We start from the raw sequence: 5,537 nt of genomic DNA, 5'->3' as shown, positions 1-5,537 counted from the left end.
GGCGCCCCCCAGCCCAGCTCCCCCCCACCCTGTGCATGATGACTGATGCTCCCAGCGCCCGTGTCCCCAGACGATAACCGTTTTCACGTTCCTCTGAGTCTCTGACGCCGTGGGCTGAGCTTTCGCTGGAGCGAGAATTTGTGTGCGTGTGGGTCTCATTTACATTTCAATCTCGGCCTCATGAATGTAATACCGAGAGCTGCAAATTAATAACGGGAGCGTGAGGAGGTTGCCCCACCGCCGTGGAGGAGGGCGGAGACCCTGGAGGGGGAGTCCGGCCCCCACCCCCAACTCCCCCCCCGCCGCTCCCGCCGGGTTCACCGTCTCGGCATTGTGTTTCCGAGGGCGCTTCATTTACGGGCCGCGGTGAATGACATTACAGAGAGCGGCAGATCTGTCGTGACACAAATTTATTTCTGTCCCCGGCTCCGGCGGTATATTCTCATACAATCGGGGGGCTATTTGTCTGGGGACAATTTAGTTTCCATGAAAAATTTAAATGGTTTCTGTGGCGAGAAAATTTAATTTGTTTCTCATTTGCTACAGCAGGTATGAAAGGAGAAAGGATCGGGTGTCTGATGGGCTGAAATTGTCACCGTCCCCGTGCTGGGTTGCCTTGCCCTCCCAAGGCCGCGGGGGGAGATGGCGGGGGTGGCCGGGTGGCGGTCTGGGTCTTCGAGAGGACATGCCTCCCCTGCACCCTCCGCCCCCCGCCCCAACTCGGAGAACCGGTAATCTTAAACCAACTTACAGAAAACCTTTGGGGAAACTGCCAATCACCCGGAAAACAACGTTTGCATCGATCCGCTGTCCGCGTGATTTATGGCTTCATTTTACGGTAATTGAGAATTAGTAGGAAGATTAACAAGACTCAACACCGCAGCGGGGTATGCACCGCTAAGCGCAGCAATTTGTCAAGCCTTTCTTACCCCCCCCCCCCAACCCTGCAACCTCGCGCGGGGGTCCCCATCTAATTGAATTTGGGGATGACGCCGAAATTAATTGGACGCGGGCAGCTTTTCGGAATGGGAAACGGGGTGGGGGTGGGGTGGGTAAGGGGGCACTGCTCTTGCGTCCCCGACCGTCCCCAGTCCAGGGATGGAGGGTCTCTCTACTCAAGGTCTGGCCACTGCGCTAGGGATGGGTCCCGCTATGGTCCCATGCATCCGCCTCCACCAAGAAGGATGGTATCTGGGAAATCCGATTTGGCCTCCCCTCCCAGGCAGGCCGTTGGTCGGCCCATATGAACGATGGGGCTTCTCATTTTCTCTGACCATATCAGGATGAAGTTTTGAAAATGGACTTCTTTGCAGCTGTTGAGGTTGCAATCACATTGGGGAATGGACTCTGGGGGGTTGTGGGCAGGGTCGGCGGCTACGGAGGAGGGGACATGGAAGAACACAGAACTCCTAGCAGGAGTGGGAGTGAGGTGGCTGCAGCCAGGGGTCTGCAGGGGGCAGGAGAGGGGATGCTGAGAAGCCGTGAGGCCCCCAAGGGCTTCCTTCAGCTCTGAATGCTTCTCTCCAGCCCCTGAGATTTGCATACTTAAGGATCTCTTTACATTTGAACAGAGACAAACGTCCCCTGGGGCCCAGATCTGGCTTCTCCTTCCAGGGGCTGTTTTTTTCCTTGGGCTCCAAAAATCACTGCAGACGGTGACTGCAGCCGTCAAATTAAAAGACTGTTTTCTCCTTGGCAGAAAAGCTATGACAAACCTAGACAGCATATTAGGAAGCATAGACATCATTTTGCCGACAAAAGGTCCGTCTAGTCAAAAGCGTGGTTTTTCCAGTAGTCATGTACAGATCTGAGAGTTGGACCATAAGGAAGGCCGAAGTGAAGTGAAGTGAAAGTTTCTCAGTCGTCTCTGACTCTTTGCGACCTCATGGATTATACAGTCCATAGAGTTCTCCAGGCCAGGATACTGGAGTGGGTAGCCGTTCCCCTCTCCAGGGAAGAAAAGAAAGTTGAACGCTAAAGAATTGATGCTTTTGAACTGTGGTGCTGGAAAAGACACTTGAGAGTCCCTTGGACTGCAAGGAGATTCAACCAGTCCATCCTAAAGGAAATCAGTCCTGAATATTCGCTGAAAGGACTGATGCTGAAGCTGAAACTCCAATACTCTGGCTGGATGGTGAGGAATGTCCTCAAGGGCAACTGACCATGAAGGCAGGGAGCCGTCCACAGCAAACTGAGGCAGGAGTCAGGTGCCCCCTACCAAGGTAAAGCCATAGGAGATTCATTCCCTATTGACCGAAACTCCAAGGCGCAAACAGCAGGGCGATTGCGGGTGGGCGCCGGGCCCTGCATAGACCGCATGCGCCCCACTCCTGCAGTCGGCACACTTCTGAGCCAATGTGGGCAGAAAAGTTCCTCGGAGAGTCACGTCCAGGGATGTTTCCTCCCCCATGGGACTCTTCCCTGGAGCCTCTGGAGGGAGAAACAGCTCTGGCGACACCTTGACCCCAGATCTGGCCTGGTCCGCAGGACTGGGGGAGGGCGAACGTCTCTTGTGTTCAGGCTCTTGGCTTGGGACACTTTGTTATGGCGGCACCAGGAAGCTCACGTGGTTTGGGTCCAGGCTGCGTGCATCCGTGCTGTGTTGCTCAGTCATGTCTGATTATGCGACCCCACGGACTGTAGCCCACCAGGCTCCTCTGTCCATGGGATTCTGCAAGCAAGAATGTGGGAGTAAGCTATCATTTCCTTCTGCAACCCACATGTACTCTATCCCTTTTTCCTCCTAATAAATACTTGAGTTGCTTCCCCACTTTCTGTCTTTGTGGACATTCTCTTCTGCAAAGCAGGAGGCCCAGGGCCCTTGTTGCTGACCACTGGTCTAATGGATAGGATATGGTGCTTTTCACTGCCTCGACCCGGCCTCAGTCTCTGGTTGGGGACCCGAGCTCCGCTCCAAGCTGTTGCCACCCCAGATCAAACCTGCCCCTGTTTCTGACGCCAGCTGCGGCAACTGCCGTCCCCAAGACCACCCTCTTGCATGCGTGCTCAGTTGCTTCAGGCGTGTCCAACTCTTTGTGAGCCCGCGGACCGTAGCCCGCCAGGCTCCTCTGTCCATGGGATTCTCCAGGCAAGAATCCTGGAGTGGGTTGCCACGTCCTCCTCCAGGGGAATCTTCCTGACTCAGGGATCGAACCTGTGTCTTCTGCATTGCAGGCAGATTCTTTACCTCTGAGCCACCATGGAAGCCTTTATTTATTTACTACAATGGAGTGCAAACTGCATTAGAGGCAGGTATTAAAAGGTTTGGAAATTCACTCCAAGGACCCGCAGAATTTGCTAGGAGCCCTTGGACTCATGGTTATGGAACCATAGGATGAAAAGTATTGGAAGTGTTCATCACTCAGTTGTGGGTGACTGTTTGCAGCCTGTGGACTATCCCACCAGCCTCTGTCCATGGGATTCTCCAGGCAAGAATGCTGGAGTGGGTTGCCATGCCCTCCTCCAGGGGATCTCCCCGACCCAGGGATTGAACCCAGGTCTCCCGCATTACAGGCGGATTCTTTACCCACGCCTGAGCCACCCGGGAAGCCCCCACCTTGCTTTGGGTGAGGTTGAACACTCCACCCACGGGACTTCCCTGGTGAGCCGGTGGTTGAGAGTCTACCTACCAACGCAGGGAACCAGGGCCCGTCTCGGGTATGTGAAGATCCCACGTGCCACGGGGGCTACTAAGCCCCGAGCCGCTCCACTACCGGGTCCGCGAGCTTCAACTACAGAAACCTGCACACCCCAGAGGACGTCCTCTGCAAGGAGACAAACCAGCGCACCAGAGAGGAAGGTCTCGCTCGCTGCGGTGAGGGAAACGCCACGCAATGCAAGGAAGGCCCGGTGTGGCGGAAAAGAAACACATTGATGAAAACTCTGCACCCAGGTCTCACGCGGCTCTGCCCGCAGCAGACTGTCCATGGGGTGAGTCTGCAGTCTTCTGCAAAGACAGCCAAGGCCCTCCTGCTTGTCCGTCCTCTGACACGGTGGAGACAGCTCTTGCATCCCTGGTGACCCTTGTGTCCCTCATGAGGGTCCGGTGTGGACCCCCACACGGTGCCCCTGGCCTGACCTCCAGGCGGGATGTGCTGTGATCACCTGCATCCCGGCGGGCTCTGTATCCAGCGTTGATCTCTCTCGTTACCGGAAAAAAACCTGTTCCTCCGACCGCATAATGTGATTTGCAAAATCCGATCAGCCTTGTGCGTGAGGCACGCACGGGTCTCTCATCGCATTTGAGGGGGCCGCGGCCGCTGCTAACGCGATCCGGGAGGGACGCTTAACAGGACGAGGGAGTCGCTCACACGGTCCTCCGGAGGGGCTGGGGCCAGGTGGGGGCGTCCCCGCCCTGTCCTCTGTGGTCCTGGAATGCAGCGGGTAAGCACAGCTTTCCAAGGCAGAGAGGGGACGTCGTGGACCCAGGACTCTGCTTATGGGGTGGACTGGGCTGGACTCTGTCCCCACTATGGAGAAGGCAATGGCACCCCACTCCAGTACTCTTGCCTGGAGAATCCCATGGACGGAGGAGCCTGGTGGGCTGCAGTCCATGGGGTCGCAAAGAGTCAGACATGACTGAGCGACTTCACTTTCACTTTTCACTTGCATGCATTGGAGAAGGAAATGGCAACCCACTCCAGTGTTCTTGCCTGGAGAAGCCACATGGACAGAGGAGCCTGGTGGGCTGCCGTCCACGGGGTGGCAAAGAGCTGGACACGACTGAAGCGACTAACACGTTCACTTCTCTCTCTTCAGAAGTGATGGAGTGAAGGGTCTGAGAAGAGGTCCTCATGGATGGGGTTGGCCTTAAACCCAGGGACAGGGTCCTTATAAGACCCAGAAGAGGAGAGACATGGACACAGAGGAGAAGCCACATGTAGACGCAGGCAGAGACGGGAGGCAGGCAGCCACCAGCCCAGGGATGGACGCCTGGAGCCCCCAGAAGCTGGGAGAGGCGGGGAGGACCCCCTCCCCTGGAGACTCTGCGGAGCTCAGCCCTGGGACACCCTGGCCTCTGGTGTCCAGCCCCGGGGTAGGGGGTCGGGGGGCAATGGATGTCTGTTGTTTAAGCCGTCTGGTTTGGAGTTGTCTCTTGTGGCTTTTGCCACAGACTTATCCACCACGATGGCGTGGACAAAGGCCGGTTGCAGTTGGATCTGGGAGTCTGGGTGTGAAACCACGGCCTGGCTGGACAGCTCCTGGGGGCTCTGACACGCCCTGCCCGTGGACAGCACGGCCGCACCGCTCGGAAAACCCGGAGGAAGCAGTCACCACCCGGCTGTGTGAACTCTGCAGAAAAGCTTTTCCTCGGGTCGCCCCTGAGTGCGCTTTGGTGAAAACAAGCAAATCCACGCAGCTCCGCTGGGTCTTTGCTGGTCTTTGCTCTCTGGTCCTACCGTGTGACGGTTTCACTTCTTAATACACGCTTTTGCTCGCGCGTCTGGGGGTCTGGGCGCCAACCCTGCATGGAGACCTCCTAGTTCTGTAAGACAAATATTCTCCTTTGCTGCTGGGTGGGGGATGGAGGGGGAAAA

The sequence above is a fragment of the Cervus elaphus genome, chromosome X (assembly GCF_910594005.1).
Source record: "Cervus elaphus chromosome X, mCerEla1.1, whole genome shotgun sequence".
In the NCBI taxonomy this organism is placed as follows: domain Eukaryota; kingdom Metazoa; phylum Chordata; class Mammalia; order Artiodactyla; family Cervidae; genus Cervus; species Cervus elaphus.
The sequence above is the reverse complement of the archived record's forward strand: the minus strand, read 5'-3'. Positions refer to the sequence as shown.